Source organism: Mobula birostris, chromosome 1 (assembly GCF_030028105.1).
Source record: "Mobula birostris isolate sMobBir1 chromosome 1, sMobBir1.hap1, whole genome shotgun sequence".
NCBI classification, from domain to species: Eukaryota; Metazoa; Chordata; class Chondrichthyes; order Myliobatiformes; family Myliobatidae; genus Mobula; species Mobula birostris.
Window position 1 is genome coordinate 104,571,704 of NC_092370.1, and position 18,101 is coordinate 104,589,804.

An 18,101-nucleotide genomic window follows, 5' to 3' on the forward strand; every position below is an offset into this window, starting at 1 on the left:
GTGCCTTTTGCTTGATGGCAGGAGGGAGAAGAGTTTGTATGAGGGATGCATAGGGTCCTTCATAATGCTGTTTGCTTTACGGATGCAGCATGTGGTGTAAATGTCTGTAATGGTGGGAAGAGAGACCCCGGTGATCTTCTCAGCTGACCTCACTATCCGCTGCAGGCTCTTGCTATCTGAGATGGTGCAATTCCCGGACCAGGCAATGATGCAGCTGCTCAGGATGTTCTCAATACACTCTCTGTAGAATGTGGTGAGGATGGGGGTGGGAGATGGATTTTTTCTCAGCCTTCGCAGAAAGTAGACACTGCTGGGCTTTCTTTGCTATGGAGCTGGTGCTGAGGGACCAGGTGAGATTCTCCACCAGGTGAACACCAAGAAATTTGGTGCTGTTAATGATCTCTATGGAGGAGTTGTCGATGTTCAGTGGAGAGTGGTCGTTCTGTGTCCTCCTGAAGTCAACAACCATCTCTTTTGTTTTCTTCACATTCAGAGACTATTCTGCACCAGTTTGTTAGCCGCTGCACCTCCTCTCTGTATGCTGCCTCATCGTTCTTGCTGATGAGACCAACCACGGTCGTGTCATCGGTGAACTTGATGATGTGGTTTGAGCTGTGTGTTGCAGCACAGTCGTGGGTCAGCAGAGAGAACAGCAGTGGACTGAGCACACAGCCCTGGGGAGCCCCCGTGCTCAGTGTGATGGTGTTGGAGATGCTACTTCCAATCCCGACTGACAGGTCTCCCAATCAGGAAGTCTAGGATCCAGTTGCAGAGGGAGGTGTTCAGGCCCAGTAGGCTTAGCTTTCCAATCAGTTTCTGAGGAATGATTGTGTTAAATGCTGAACTGAAGTCTACAAACAGCATTCAAACGTATGTGTCTTTTTTGTCCAGGTGGGTTAGAGCCAGCTGGAGAGTGATGGCAATGGCGTCGTCTGTTGAACGGTTGGGACGGTACGCGAACTGCAGGGTGTCCAGTGAGGGGGGCAGCAGGGTCTTGATGTGCCTCATGACAAGCCTCTCGAAACACTTCATGATGATAATATCCTATTGGGGAGGTTTGCTTGTGTTGCATGGGGGGAGGGGGTAAACTAGAGTTGCAGGGGGTTAGGAACCAGAGTACCAGAAGAGATAGAGAGGTTGTTGAGGCCTCAAAGTCAGGAATCAAAAGTTTGAGCATAGTACAACTAATGATCTGAGCTGCATATATTTCAATGCAAGTAGGGAAGGCAGATGAGTTCAGGGCATGGAGGTGTTTGCTGTCTTGGGGCAAATTAGGGTGGATAAAAACCCCAGGGCCTGACAACAGTAGTGGGAAAATGATTGGAAGATATTCTAAGGGATTGGATATATGAGCATTTGGATTGATAGGGACTGATTAGGGAGAGTTAGTATTGCTTTTCCATGGTAGGTTGTCTAACTGAATAAGTTTTTTGAGGAAGTTACCAGGAAAATTGATGAATGCAAAGCAGTGGATGTTGTCTACTTGGACATGGGTGGTTGGTCAAGGAAGTCCAGTTGCTTGGTATTCAAGATGAAGTAGTAAATTAGATTAGGCATTGACTTTGTGGGAGAATCTAGAGAGTAAGTAGTAGACGCTTGCCTCCTTGGGAAGCCTGTGACTAGTGGAGTGCACAGAGATCGGTGCTGGGTGAGTTGCTGTTTATCATCTATATCAGTGATGTGGGTTACTGGATCAACATATTTGCAGATGACATCAGATTGGGGGTGTAGTGGACATCTAGGAAGACTATTAAAGGTTGTAGCAAGATCTGTACCAGCTGGTAAAATGGGCTGTAAAATAGCAAGTGGAATGTATTACGGACAAGTGCCAGGTTTTGCACTTTGGTAGGATCAATCAGGGTAGGTCTTGTACAGTGAATGGTAGGGCACTGAGGAATGTGGTAGGACAAAGGGATCTGGGAAAACAGGTAGGGTTGTTAGGAGAGTTTTCGGCACGTTGGCCTTCATAAATTAAAGTATTGAATACAGGAGATGAGATGCTATGTTGTTGTATAAGAACAGGAAATGAGATGCTATGTTGTTGTTGTATTGAATACAGGAGATGAGATGCTATGTTGTTGTATAAGACACTGGTGAGGTCTAATTTAGAGTATTGTGTGTGCTTTTGTTCATCTACCTACAGGAAAGATTTCTATGTACTCCTTCAATCTTGTTTACAAGGATGTTGTTGGGACTGCAGGACCTAAGTTATAAGCAAAGATTTACTAGATTAAGATTTTATTCCTTGGAATGTAGAAGATTGAGGGGAGATTTGATAGAGGTATAAAGTTATGGTGGGGGGGGGTATAGATAAGGTAAGTGCAAGCAGGCTTTTTCCACTGAGGATGTGGAACTACAAGTAGAGATCATGTGTTAAAGGTGAAATGTTTAATGGGAACATGAAGGGAAACCTCACTCAGAGGGTCGTGACAGTGTCGATGAGCTGCCAGCGTAAATGGTGCATGCAAGCTCAATTTCAGTGTTTAAGAGAAGTTTGGATAGGTACATGGATGGCAGGGGTATGGAGGATCATTGTCAGCGTGCTGGTCGATGGGACTAGGCAGTTTAAATGGTTCGGTGTGGACTTGATGAGCCAAAAGGTCTGCTTTGTGCCCTACTTTTCATGACTATGATTCTAAGATGTATTTTTGATTTGAGTCATGGACCATCTACCACTGACTAGTTATTGACTTATCAATGTACTTGCCCAGTTCAATTTAGCCAACTACATTCTCATTCTTTTCCAATTCTCCCATTTAAATTTCTTGCAGTTGTTCAAACCCAATCTTTTCACTCAGTTTAAATACTAAATTCTGTCATATTTGTAAAGGTACTTGCAAGGCAATCTATTACTCTGAAATAATTTATTAAACCTGTCTTGTTACACATTACCAGATGCAATAGCCCATAACCTGGTTTGTTCCATAACATTGTTTTGGGAAATTATCCTGGAGGTACACTGTAAATTCGCTTGTCGTAATTATTTCCAATTTGATTGCTCCAAGTCACCCATGAAACTTAATCTCTTAATGTTATTCCTAAATTATTGACCTCTTGTTGCAGGATTTCTCTTTTTCAAAACCCTTAAGAATCTTAAAAATCTCAGCATTAAATTACCTAACTTTCTCAGCTGTAATGGAAATGGCTAAAGTGCACTTTGTCCTTTTCATGACCTTCATATACTTAACACTGCTTAGCAAATCCAAATCCATTTCTTCTGCATGTGATTAAAGTCTGAAGTCCTTCATGCACCCAAATTAATGTGTAACAAATGAAGCAGTCATCCGTTAAGGCATGTGCCTTGCTGTTAATCTAGGTACTAGAAACTACACCAGACATAAAGTAAGGAAGGTTCCATGGCATGCATTATAGTTGCCTGTTACTTCTAGTTGTTCTTTTTGCCCTATTCTTACAACTAGTTTAGAACAGAACATCTAGGCAATGTTTTCTTTTATTCATTAGTTACTTTTTCATATTATGGTGTTGATTCTCACATTTTCCCTCCAAAGCTTGGTATACACAGACTATCACAGGTGAGATGTTGGTTACTGCTTTCTTGAACAACTAAAAAGAAATTCATCAAGATTGGTAATCCTTACAGTTCTGAGGCACTGCAGTATTGAGGGCAGGACTTTGGAGCTTCCATAATCAAAAGACTAACCAACATTTCAAATCCAGGCTCACCAATTACATCAACAACCTCTGCTTGCATAATTTATTTAATAGAATAGAACTATAGTAAGAATCTGTGCACAAATAATATCAACTAAGGAAAAGCTAAACACGAGAGGTTCTACAGATGCTCAAAAGCCGGAGAAACACATACAAAATGCTGGAGGAACTCAGCAGGTCAAGCAGCATCTATGGAAGTGAATAAACAGTTGACATTTCGGGATAAGATCTTTCATTGGAACTGGAAAGGAAGGACGGAAACATCAGAATTAAAAAGATGATAGAGAAGAAGGACAAGCTAGAAGATGATAGGTGAAGCTAGGTGGGTGGGAAAGGTTAAGGACTGGAGAAGAAGGAATCTGATAGAGGAGAGTGGACCATGGGAGAAAGGAAAGAAGAAGGGGCACTGGGGGAGGTGATAGGCAGGTGAGGAGAAGTAGTAAGAAGCCAGAATGGGGAATAGAAGAGGATGGGGGAGGGGAATGGAAAATAAATGAGAAAAAAATTACCAGGAGAAATTGATGTTCATGCCATCAGGTTGGAGGCTACCAACACAGAATACGAGGTGGTGTTCCTCTACCCTGAGAATAGCTTCGTTGTGCCAGAAGAGGATGCCATGGACTGGCATGTCAGAAAGGGAACCGGAATGGAGATTAGAATTAAAATGGTCACCAGGAATTTCTGCACTTGGGAATGGAGCAGAGGTGTTTAACAAAGCGGTCACCCAATTTGCGCTGGGTCTCTCCAAAGCAGAGGGGTCCACATCGGGAGCACCGGATACAACAGATGACTCGCAGCAGATTCGCAGGTGAAGTGTTGCTTCAGCTGGAAGGACTATTTGGAGCCCTGAATGGAGGTGAGGGAGGAGACGAATAGGCAGGTATAGCATTTCTCTCACTCGCAGGTATATGTGCCTGGAGGGAGATTAGTGGGGAGAGACGAATGGAGAAGGGAACCATGGAGGGAGCAATCCCTGCAGAAAGTTGGGGGAGGGGGAGTAAAGATGTGTTTGATGGTGGGATCCTGTTGAAGATGGTGGAAGTTGTGGAGAATGTTGTGTTGGATGTGGAGGGCCATGGAGTGGTAGGTGAGCACAAGAAGAACTTTATCCCTATTAAGACGGAAAGATGGGGTGAATGCAGATGTCTGGGAAATGGAGGAGATGCAGGTGAGGGCAGTATCAATGGTGGGGGAATAGAAATTCTGTTCTCTGAAGAAGGAGGACATCTCTGATATCCTGAAATTGGAAATGGAAGCCTTATCCTGGGAACGGATGCGGCAGAGATAAAGGAAATGAGAAAAGAGAGTAGCATTTTTACATAAGGCAGGGTAGGAAGAGGTATAGTCGAGATAGCCATGGGAATTGGTAGGTTTATAAAAGATGTTAGTAGATGGTTTGTCTCCAGAGATGGAGACAGAGAGATCGAGAAAGGGGAAAGAGGTGTCAGAAGTGGACAAAATGAATTTTAGAGCAGCGTGGAAATTGGAGACAAAGTTGATGAAATTGACAAACTCAGCATGAGTGCATGAAGCAGCACCAATGCAGTTGTCAATGTAGCACCGAAACAGTTGGGGAGAATTACCAGGGAAGGCTTGGAACATGTACTGTTCCACATAGCCAACAAAAAGGCAGACATAGTTGGGGGCCCAAGTAGGTGCCTCTGGCTAACCCTTGAGTTTGGAGAAAGTGGGAGGAGCCAAAGGAGATATTGTTGAGGGTGAGGACCAGTTCTGCCAGACGGAGGAGGGGAACTGGCTGGGTCTTTTGTTGAGAAAGAAGTGGGGAGCTTTAAGAGCTTGTTGGGGGATAGGAGTGTATAGTGACTAGACATCCCTGGTGGAAATGAGACAGTCAGGGCCAGGGAGTTAAAATTTGCTTAGGAGATCGAAGTGCATGTGAAGTGTTACAGATGTAGGTGGGAAGGGATTGAACCAAGGGAGATAGAATGGAGTCAAATGTATGTGGACAGGAGCAGGAAGAGGCAATGGGACTACCCAGATATTAATATTTGTGGATCTTGGATAGGAAGTACAAACGAGCAGTGCCGGGTAAGGGAACTGTGAATGCTTGGCCTTAATATACTTATCAATCAGCTTCTTGGTGTCATTATAGAAACTCAATTGTGATGTAGGGAGGAGGTCTCATCACTGATTAGATGTGTGGTGAACTCTGCATTATGGTCTGGGATTTAGCCTGCATTGGCTTATAAATCAGATTGAGGTCTATATGTCTGTTTACAGAATTGTTTGCAGAAAACCATGCTTGTTGGAATTCATATCAAAGTTGGCTGGTGAACGCAGCAGGCCAGGCAGCATCTCTAGGAAGAGAATACAGTCGACGTTTCAGGCTGAAACTCTTCATCAGGACTAACTGAAGGAAGAGCTAGTAAGAGATTTGTTGGAATTCTCTTGCTTGCTATAGAGAGGAGTGCTGAAGTTGAGCCGGTTGGTGTCCCATCAGCAATTCCAGATCAGGAGCAGACAGAGAAGTTGAGCGGGATGTCCAGGAAGAGAAGGAGGGCTGGAGATGGGAGAGGAATCATCAGTGCAGAGTGGGGAATTCTTGCTGAAGGAGGGGGCTCAGAGATGGAGATGCTGGAAGAACTCGGCAAAGGGAACCAAAGGTAAGGCCATTGCTGAGGACAGAACATTCTGCGTCAGAGAGGGGAAGGTCAGAGGGAATGGTAAATACAATGCAGGGATTAGATCAAAGGGGGAAAGACCTGCTTGAAAGGTAACTACTGATGAGTTGCTGGAGCCCTGCTAAATGCCAAGATATACCACACAAACTCAAGTCAGTAACTGTGGAGAGATGTCAGCATCAGGTAATAATTCAGTGTTCAGCTTGTTAAGATTAACATTCCCAGACAGATCAATATGTATACCATTCAAATGCCAAGTAAAGTTATATACAAGGACAGGATATTAAACTTAGTGAATTACCGATACTGAATACCCCACCATTGACATTGTGGGGGGCCCACCACTGAGTAGGATAGCTAGACTATATTGTATGGCTACTAGAGCAGGTTAGGGGTTGTGTATTCTATGCTGAGTGATGTCCCCTGGCTCTCTTAGTCTCAGGTTTACAGGGCACAATTCAGATATGTGATTGAGGACTTTTCACCTGTCTACATAATTAAAATACCACAACACTCAAGAGGCTTGAGACCATCGCAGCAAAGCAGGCTATTTGATTTGCACCCTATGCACCAACCTAAACATTTACTTTCTTCACCTCCAGGGCACACTACCTGCAAAGTGTAGCATTGACTGACAGTGGGTGCAATCTAACACCTGGACAAACAAAGCTTTCTCAAATCTGCAAACTTCAGTGCCTGGAATGATGAAGGCAGCAGGAGGATGGGAATTCTTATCACCTCTAGTTCGCACATGACTCTGAATTGTAATTGAATGGTGATGTATTTTTCAAGCTGATTAGATGGAAATTCATTACCACTGTGAGAGTCTTGATGAAAGGTCATCAACCTAATATGTTAATTCTGCTTCACAGATGCTGGTTGACCTTCTGAGTACCTCCAGCATCCTCTTTTATTTACAAACGTTTGTAAAAAATGACTCTTGTTTGATTCTTTACTGGTATTGAGTTACATGAACTCTGTGTGTATGTTAGTTCAATAATCACCTGGGCATCACCAGGTTTCGAAAAGGAATCTGCAGTATATGCATTTACTGTTGGACACAGAGCAGTTATCACAGAAACATTAAATATAGGAGCAGCAGCAGTAGCTGCTGTGGTCTCTTGTGTCTGGCTTGATACTCAAAAATTCATAGTGTGTTTTGACCTCAACTCCTCCTTCCTGCCTGTTCCTCATAACCCCTGATTTGCCTAAAGGTCATGGCTGATCACGTGAAGGCTGTTTCAGGCTGAATAAATTTTCTTTGTGACTTTGTCAGATGATTAAACACCCTGCAAGCACCTTTTCTAATTGAATAAATTGTTGCACAAATACAGCAGAGAAATATGGCACCCCATGTCAGTAACGACTCAACCACCTTGAAAGAGAAAAAAGATTGTTTAAATAAAACATTAACAATCATCAGAACCCACTTTGCCCATATAAAGAATGTTAATAGATCTAACATGCGATTAAGTATTCACTTGAGAGAATACATGCAGTGATAATAGTACCTTTTGTTTTGCCAGTGAGTGAACATAGAACATACAGACCTACAGCACGTTACAGGCCCTTCAACCCACAATGCTGTGCCGACCATGTAACCTACTCTAGAAACCGCCTAGTATTTCCCTACCACTTTTCTGAGCTCCATGTACCTATCAAAGAATGGGTATAATAGATTTTACATTTTACTGCATTGACCAGATGGCTGAATTGGACTCTATCAGATGTTCTTCTGGGATTGTGGAAAAAAATGCCAAACTCTTTTCCCCACAAAACATTAATCCAAAAATACTGAAAGAAAGTAGATAGATTAAGAAAAACCTGAAAAGGGACATATAGCTGGAACAAAACATTGCTGAATATGGCATTCAGTCACCAACTTACAGTTTAGTGAGCCAGTTGTAAGCTGAGAAGTGACATCCAATATTCGCTGTGGTAAAGGCAAATTTTTCTTCCTCTCATTTTTACTCTATCTACATGGCTTTATGGGGTTGAGCACAAGGTCCTCCATCAATGCCACTGATTGAGGAGAACTACATTCATCTGGCTCCATGCATTCATTTGCAGCCAGAGAATATCTGTGATGCCAACCCCTATCACTTCCATACCATTAATTCCACATCCCCTCTTCCTTCACATCTTTATGCTGCCTCCTGCACATGGTATCCAAACACTCAAAACTGATGTCACTGCTCTATTTTAGCACTACGTCTCTCCGAACTCCCACACTGTTTACCAACCGTCTGACAACTGGCAGAAATTACCTCCAAGTAAACAGGAGGGGGTGGAGGAGATTGATTATGTTCATTCCTCACCAGTGATTTTATTCCCTAGACACCAACTCTATTCCTCTTCTCGAGAACTGACTGAGACTGAACCAGGCGGTTTGCAATTTTATCAAACTACGTATCCACATACCACTTAGACCACACAGCTATCGCTTGAATTCAAAACGTTTTCAGCTTATCTATTACTGAAACCCTCGTCCTTGCAATTATTATCTCCTGACATAGACAGCCTCCCTTCTCCCAAACTTTCGATCAACTAAATTTCTATTGCCCAAGCCCACACAAAGTCCTGGCCACATTGGGTCCCACTTAGCTTTTCTCATCCTTCTTTACAAAACCTTTGCTCCTGTTTTATAATCTTATCCAGCTCAACAACACTCAGAGCCACTTGATTTCTCAAATTCAGACAAGATGGTAAAGTAAAAGTATAAACTATCCATTATTAAAAGGGTAGCCAACTAGATACTAAGCTGTAGAATACTCTTCCCTGGCCTCTCTACCTATCTGTCTTCCTTTAAAATGCTCAATTAGAAAGCTGCTTGACCAAGCTTTTTTAATCTCCACCATAATATCTTCTTATCTGGTTTGGTAATTTTTTTTGTCCAACAGTGAATCACCTTTAACTGTAAAACTTAAGTTCTTATGCTAATAAATATTAAATATTGTTTGGCTATTATCCTTGGAGAATGGTTTTGTTTTTCTCATTAGATACTAAATGTTAGTAGGTTGATAAACTTCTCTAGATGTGTGGTGGAGAGTGTAATGTATGGATCTATTTCTTTTAGAGCAATGACTCCCCATACGGACACAAAGAGGAGGAAATCTGCAGATGCTGGAATTTCAAGCAACACACATAAAAGTTGCTGGTGAACGCAGCAGGCCAGGCAGCATCTCTAGGAAGAGGTACAGTCGACGTTTTGGGCTGAGACCCTTTGTCAGCATGGCTTATATAAATCACAAAAGAAGACTGAAGCAGTGCCTCAGGCACCCAAACCAGAAAATGTGTCACAACTCAGGTCATACCTGGGCCTTGTAAACTGCTACCACCGGTTTCTCCCAAACATTGCTACAGTGCTGCGCCAATTGAACGCACTGTTACAGACAGGAGCAAAGTGGGAATGGTCAGAAAGATGCAAGAGAGCATTGAAGGAAACAAAATGACTAATAACATCAGGTGAACTACTCACCATTATGATCCATCGCTGCCCATCAGAATGGCGTGCGATGCATCCCCTTATGGCATTGGAGCTGTTTTGTTACACAACATGAAACATCTGATAGCCTTTGCTTCAAGATCACTGATGAGCACAGAACGCAAATATGTGCAGATTGACCAAGAGGCCCTCAGTCTAGTATTGGGAATAAAGAAGTTCCACCACTACCTCTATGGACAAAAGTTTACACTAGTGACAGATCTCCAGCCTCTTGTGTCCATTTTCAATCCCAGGAAGGGAATCCCAGTGATGGCTGCTATCCAGTTACAACACTGGGCAGTTTTCCTAGGAGCCCACTCTTATGACATAGAGTTCAAGGGTACCAAGCAACACAGCAACACTGGCAGATTGTCATGTCTTCCACTATTGGCAACTGAAGAAGAAAAGTCTTCATACTCTTACCCAGCAGTAGTGTTTCACACTGCATCGGTGGACCAATTGCCAGTAACAAATTTTGAAATACGAAGAAAAACAAGGAATGACCTGACATTGTCAAAAGTCTATGACATCACCATACAACATGGCCAGCTCAGGGTAATCCTATGTTTTCAGAGTTCTCCGTGAGATGAGACCAACTGTCTGTACGTCAAAGAATGCTTATGTGTGGATCTCGTGTTGTGGTTCCCTTTAAACTGCACACCAGAGTGTTAGAGAATCTGCATAAAGGACACTTGGGTACAGTCAAGATGAAGAAGCTCGCCCAGAGCTATGTGTGGTGTCTGGGAATAGACAAACAGATTGAAGATTTGACCTAAAACTGTTCAAGCACTGTTACACCTGCGGAGAGGCCATTTTCACCATGGCAAAGAGTGCATATTGACTTCACTAGGCCATTCATGGACTCCATGTTTCTGATTGCTGTGGATGCTCATCTGAAGTGGCCAGAGGTTATCCCAATGAAGTCAACCACCTCAGCAAAGACTCTCTCTGCTCTGAGGACTATCTTCACCAGAAACTGCTTACCTGACCAAATTGTGAGTGACAATGGACCACAGTACATGACAGAAGAGTTCAGACTATTCATGATGAAAAATGGCATCAAATATTTCAAATCAGCTCCTCACCACCCAGCAACATACAGATTAGCTGAAAGGTTTATCCAAGAAGTCCATTAAAGCAATGGGTAAGGAGGACGCCTGTCAACAGCACAAGGTGGACAATTTCCTTTTTGTGTATCGGAACTCTGTTCATGCAATGACAAATCAAACACCTGCAATGCTGTTCATGAGCAGGAATCTTAGATCTTGTATAGATTTCCTGAAACCAGATCAACAGAGGGAAGTGCAGAATCAACAGTTCAGCCAGTGGCCAAGTGAATCAGCAAAGAGCTTCGAGGTTGGACAGGATGTCCTAGTGTGTGGTTACCGAGAAGACAAGTGGACACCCACTAGGATAGCTACAAGAATTGGACCATGATGTACACAGTGGATGTTGGAGATCATACATGGAGGCGTCATGTGGACCAGATACAGGATGCTCAGCTGAGGAACACACCCAAGTTGACTGCATCCAACAACACGGATACGTTACAGTCACCAGACTTACCTCTCAGTGATGATCATGTCATTAACAGCAACGTGACATGGGAAACTGAGAAAGTGGCCTTTGGCAAGACACCTGCAAAACCTGAAGCCACTCCATAGGTCCAGAGGTGCTATCCTGAAAGAAACAGAGTGCCACCCAAAAATCTGAATCTTTAGTATAGCGTAGTTATGGACTGTTAATTGTAGAAGTATGTTTATTTGTATATGGGTTGTTGAAGGGACATTGAACGTTTTGTTACATATACAGTTCTATGTTACAGTACATTAATCTAAAGGGGGAGGAAGTGTAATGTATGGCTCTATTTCTTTTAAAGCAATGACTCCCCTTAGCACTACATATGGACTGATAACTTACCTATGTGCTTTTCTCTCTCTTGCTCGCTGCAATGTGAAAACACCAGTTAACTTCACTTCCCACATGCATGCTTTTATTTATTTGATATGTAGTTGTACAGACACAACATATAGAGTACAGTATATTAACTGGTTGCATCACAGCCTGGTATGGAAGCACCAATGCCCTTGAATGGAAAATTCTACAAAAAGTTGTGGTTATGTCTGAGTTCATCACAGGTGAAGCCCTCCCCTTAACTGAGCACCTCAACACGGAGCACTGTCGCAGGAAAGGAACACGCATCGTCAGTGACCCCTGCCACCCAAGTCCAGCTCTCTTCTCACTGCTGCCATCAGGAAGAAGGTAGAGAAGCCTTAGCACACTCAGCACAGGTTCACTGCACTCAACCTCACTCGCCCCATAACTGAACTGTTCTCACAACCTATGGACTTGCTTTCAAGGACTCTTCATCTCATATTCTCGATTTTTATTGTTTATTTATTGTGATTTTTTTTCTTTTGTATGTGCACAGTTTGTCGTGTTTTGCACATTGATTGTTTGTCTGCCCTGTCGGGTGTAGTCTTGCATTGATTCTATTATGGTTCTTGGATGTACTGAGTATGCCTGCAAAAAAACGAATCTCAGGATGTATATGGTGACATATATGCAGTTTGATAATAAATTTACTTTGAACTTAGAGATTGATTCAGAAATGCCTTATAAATGATCTTTCTACCAAGCAGTCTTGAAAGTAATGGCTGGAAGGTACCCCCGCCCCAACAATTGTATTTTCTTTTATCTCGGGGTCAGAATACATTGACCTGAATTGTCACTTAAAAGCTCAAAGCTATAATAAGCCCATAGTTCAACCATTCCCAAATGTAGTCCACGTGGACATTAAACATAATGGTTAAGGCAATTATGTTAAGCAGACGATCAAATCCTGCAGCATTACATTTGAACTTTCTGTAATACAGCACCACTCAGATAACGCTTGTTCTGTCAATATTTTATCACACTCCTCAAAATGACACAAAGCTTTACGTATAGTGGCTACTTCAAAATACTGTGGCTCTGTGGTTGGAACTTGAAACTTGAACCAAGTGCTTTGGAAAATTGATTGCAAATATCTTTGTGATTCCTTTAGATGCCTATCATGATATCTACTCATGTTTTATATGCCATCAGTGGTGTAAGTGTAAGATGCTTAACATTTATCAAAGTTCAAAGTAAATTTAATATCAAAGTATGCCTACCAAATACAACCTTGAGATTTATTTTCTTGCAGGCAGCCACAGGAAAATAGAGAACTATTAGAATCCATGAAAAACTATACATAACAAAGTCAGAGTCCCTGAAATTGATTCTATGGGCTGTGTAGTCAATTCAGTGCAGAGGTGAGGGAAGCCATCCATGGAGGTCCAAAAGCCCAAAGCTTGTAGGGTAATAATTGTTCATAAACATGATTCCATTGCTCCAAGACTCCTGCACCTTCCAATAGATGGTACTAGTGAGAAGAGAGGGAAACTGACCAAATGCAGGAAGATGGTTTATCTTCTGCTCTCGAATTTGATGCTTTAATCTGGCTTGAAGTCCATCCCCGCAATGGATAACCTTCATGGCTTCGAGAAAGTCAAGTTTGTGTGCATTCCTGAAAGTTAACTTTGCCTGGTCCTTCAAGAGACGTAGAATTGATGGTTTGTGCAGACAGTTCAAAAGTACATTTCTTAAAGGGAAATTAAAGGTTATGGGTTGTAGGGAATCTAATAGAATATTAGGTCTGCGAGCTGCCCACAAAAGAGCAATTATGAGAAGCAATTATGAGAAGAGCAAGAAGGGGGCATGAGAAGGCCTTGGCGAGTAGGGTAAAGGAAAACCCCAAGGCATTCTTCAATTATGTGAAGAAAAAAAGGATGACAGGAGTGAAGGTAGGACCGATTAGAGATAAAGGTGGGAAGCTGTGCCTGGAGGCTGTGGAAGTGAGCGAGGTCCTCAATGAATACTTCTCTTCGGTATTCACCAATGAGAGGAAACTTGATGATGGTGAGGACAATATGAGTGAGGTTGATGTTCTGGAGCATGTTGATATTAAGGGAGAGGAGGTGTTGGAGTTGTTAAAATACATTAGGACAGATAAGTCCCCGGGGCCTGACGGAATATTCCCCAGGCTGCTCCACGAGGCGAGAGAAGAGATTGCTGAGCCTCTGGCTAGGATCTTTACGTCCTCGTTGTCCACGGGAATGGTACCGGAGGATTGGAGGGAGGCGAATGTTGTTTCCTTGTTCAAAAAAGGTAGTAGAGGTAGTCAGGGTAATTATAGACCAGTGAGCCTTACGTCTGTGGTGGGAAAGCTGTTGGAAAAGATTCTTAGAGATAGGATCTATAGGCATTTAGAGAATCATGGTCTGATCAGGGACAGTCAGCATGGCTTTGTGAAGGGCAGATCGTGTCTAACAAGCCTGATAGAGTTCTTTGAGGAGGTGACTAGGCATATAGATGAGGGTAGTGTAGTGGATGTGATCTATATGGATTTTAGTAAGGCATTTGACAAGGTTCCACACGGTAGGCTTATTCAGAAAGTCAGAAGGCATGGGATCCAGGGAAGTTTGGTCAGGTGGATTCAGAATTGGCTTGCCTGCAGAAGGCAGAGGGTCGTGGTGGAGGGAGTACATTCAGATTGGAGGATTGTGACTAGTGGTGTCTCACAAGGATCGGTTCTGGAACCTCTACTTTTCGTGATTTTTATTAACGACCTGGATGTGGAGGTAGAAGGGTGGGTTGGCAAGTTTGCAGACGACACAAAGGTTGGTGGTGTTGTAGATAGTGTAGAGGATTGTCAAAGATTGCAGAGAGACATTGATAGGATGCAGAAGTGGGCTGAGAAGTGGCAGATGGAGTTCAACCCGGAGAAGTGTGAGGTGGTACACTTTGGAAGGACAAACTCCAAGGCAGAGTACAAAGTAAATGGCAGGATACTTGGTAGTGTGGAGGAGCAGAGGGATCTCGGGGTACATGTCCACTGATCCCTGAAAGTTGCCTCACAGGTGGATAGGGTAGTTAAGAAAGCTTATGGGGTGTTAGCTTTCATAAGTCGAGGGATAGAGTTTAAGAGTCGTGATGTAATGATGCAGCTCTATAAAACTCTGGTTAGGCCACACTTGGAGTACTGTGTCCAGTTCTGGTCGCCTCACTATAGGAAGGATGTGGAAGCATTGGAAAGGGTACAGAGGAGATTTACCAGGGTGCTGCCTGGTTTAGAAAGTATGCATTATGATCAGAGATTAAGGGAGCTAGGGCTTTACTCTTTGGAGAGAAGGAGGATGAGAGGAGACACGATAGAGGTGTACAAGATAATAAGAGGAATAGATAGAGTGGATAGCCAGCGCCTCTTCCCCAGGGCACCACTGCTCAATACAAGAGGACATGGCTTTAAGGTAAGGGGTGGGAAGTTCAAGGGGGATATTAGAGGAAGGTTTTTTACTCAGAGAGTGGTTGGTGTGTGGAAAGCACTGCCTGAGTCAGTGGTGGAGGCAGATACACTAGTGAAGTTTAAGAGACTACGAGACAGGTATATGGAGGAATCTAAGGTGAGGGCTTATATGGGAGGCAGGGTTTGAAGGTTGGCACAACATTGTGGGCCGAAGGGCCTGTACTGTGCTGTACTATTCTATGTTTCTAAATGCCGTGTATGTCACCAGAGTCATCTTGGTTTATTATGTTAGAGCTGGTGTTTCACAAAGAAACAAATTAAATAAATAAAATAATGTAAGCTACTGATACTATGTCTTGATTGCAAATGTGCATAACATTCTTTTACACAACATACTGTAGGTTATATTGGGACATTGATAGGATGTAGAACTGGGCTGAAAAGCAGCAGATGGAATTCAACCCAGAAAAGTGTGAAGTGATAGGGTGGTTAGACTACATCTTGGTGTATTGTGTTCAGTTCTGGTCATCTTATTATAGGAAGGATGTGGAAGCTTTGGAGAGAACGCAGAGGTAATTAACCAAGATGCTGTCTGGATTAGAGAGCATATCTTTGAGGATAGCTTGAATGAGCTAGAGATACTCTCTTTGGAGTGAAAGAGGAAGGAAAGTGACTTGATAGAGGTGTAGAAGATAAGAGGCATATATTGATGGACAGCCAGGGACTTGTTTACCTGAAATGTCTAATACAAGGGGGCATAATTTTAAGGTGATTGGGAGGAAAGTATAGGGAAATTGTCATGGGTAGGTTTTTTTTTTACACAGAGAGTGGTAGTTGTGTTGATTGTGCTGCCAAGAATGGTGGTAGAGGCAGATATATTAAAGACATTTAAGAGACTCTTAGATAGGCTTGCAGATGATAGATAAATGGAAGATTTTGTAGGAGGAAGGGTTAGGTTGATCTTGGAGTAGGCTAAAAGTTTGGCACAACATTAAGGACTAAAGGGTCTGTACTGTGATGCACTTTTCTATACTCTATGTTCTGACATAATACTTTATTTTCATAATGGATGCCATTTCTATACTGACAGATCTACAGTTTTATACTAGTAACTGTGCATATTGTTTAAAACCCACTCATAAGGTTCCACACAGTAAGTAATAGTTGAAACATAAGCCTCTGTCCACCTCAATATCTGCCCAAAACTTATTCACTTAGGACTTTCAAAGGAAATGCATTGAAAAGTTTTAACAGGAAATAAACTCATTAATAGACTCTTGTGGCCATCAGTTCCCCCTTAAGAACCTAAATATAAATTTTAAAAAAGCAAAATATATTCCTTTTCAATGAAACAATGGCTGATTTGTCTTGAATCTACTAAAAGCTGCTGTCACTGACCTTTTTCTTACTCTAGTCACTTTACCTCCTTCTCCTCTCTCTCCCGTTCCACAACCCTGCCCCCATTATTATTAGGACACCACATAATAGTTTTTTTCAGTTCTCTCTGTTTTCATTTCAGATGTTTAATATCCACAAATCTATAATTTAAGCTGCAGAAATTCAGTTAAGAACATTCATCCAACCCATCACATTTATAGATAATTACACTTTTTTTGTTTAAAGATATTGATCAAAATTTCATCAAAAAACATGTACTAATTTTCAAGGAATTATTGGAACACAGAAATTAATGCATAGCAGGAAGCCACTCAATCTCATTGTGTCCCTGTCAGCCAAAGGTTGAGTTATCTTGGTTACACCGACTTCCTAGCTTTCAATCTTACAATGACTTTTTTCCTTAGCTTCTCACTAATTCTTTCATCAATTAAATCCATGACTCTGTGACATTAAGACCATAAGACAAAGGAGCAGAAGTCGGCCACTCGGTCCATCGAGCCTGCTCCACCATTTTATCATGAGCTGATCCATTTTCCCATTTAGTCCCACTCACCAGCCTTCTCACCATAACCTTTGATGCCCTGGCTACTCAGATACCTATCAATCTCTGCCTTAAATACACCCAATGACTTGGCCTCTACTGCCGCCCATGGCAACAAATTCCATAGATTCACCACCCTCTGGCCAAAAAAATTTCTTTGTATCTCTGTTCAGAATGGGCGCCCTTCAATCCTTAAGCCGTGTCCTCTTGTACTAGACTCCCCCACCATGGGAAACAACTTTGCCACATCCACTCTGTCCATGCCTTTCAACATTCGAAATGTTTCTATGAGGTCCCCCCCTCATTCTTCTAAACTCCAAGGAATACAGTCCAAGAGCGGTCAAACGTTTCTCATATGTTAACCCTCTCATTCCCGGAATCATTCTAGTGAATCTTCTCTGAACCCTCTCCAATGTCAGCACATCCTTTCTTAAATAAGGAGACCAAAACTGCACACAGTACTCCAAGTGAGGTCTTACCAGTGCCTTATAGAGCCTCAACATCACATCCCTGCTCCTATACTCTATTCCTCTAGAAATGAATGCCAACATTGCATCCGCCTTCTTCACCACCGACTCAACCTGGAGGTTATCTTTAAGGGTATCCTGCATGAGGACTCCCAAGTCCCGTTGCATCTCAGAACTTTGAATTCTCTCCCCATTTAAATAATAGTCTGCCCGTTTATTTCTTCTGCCGAAGTGCATAACCATACACTTTCCAACATTCTATTTCATTTGCCAATTCTTTGCCCATTCTCCCAATCTATCCAAGTCTCTCTGCAGACTCTCTGTTTCCTCAGCACTACCGGCCCCCTCCACCTATCTTCATATCGTCAGCAAACTTAGCCACAAAGCCATCTATTCCATAATCCAAATCGTTGATGTACAACATAAAAAGAAGCGGCCCCAACACGGACCCCTGTGGAACACCACTGGTAACTGGTAGTCAACCAGAATGGGATCCCTTTATTCCCACTCTCTGTTTCCTGCCAATCAGCTAATGCTCTATCCACGTATGTAACTTTCCCATAATTCC

General features: G+C 42.6%; 1 long non-coding RNA gene across 6 annotated transcripts in view; it reads left to right on the forward strand.

Annotated features, from left to right (window-relative positions):
* Positions 1 to 15,587, forward strand: part of LOC140198591 (uncharacterized) — a 57,704-nt gene extending 42,117 nt beyond the window's left edge. For 2 of the 6 annotated variants that reach the window (XR_011886209.1, XR_011886212.1), the window contains 3 exons: positions 4,210 to 4,480; positions 6,917 to 7,078; positions 9,391 to 15,587. This is a non-coding gene — a long non-coding RNA (uncharacterized lncRNA). Of the gene's footprint in view, positions 1 to 4,209; positions 4,529 to 6,916; positions 7,090 to 9,390 lie in introns of all 6 variants that reach the window. The other 4 variants (XR_011886211.1, XR_011886216.1, XR_011886210.1 and 1 more) reach the window with 4 other exon arrangements.
* Positions 15,588 to 18,101: the final 2,514 nt, after the last annotated feature.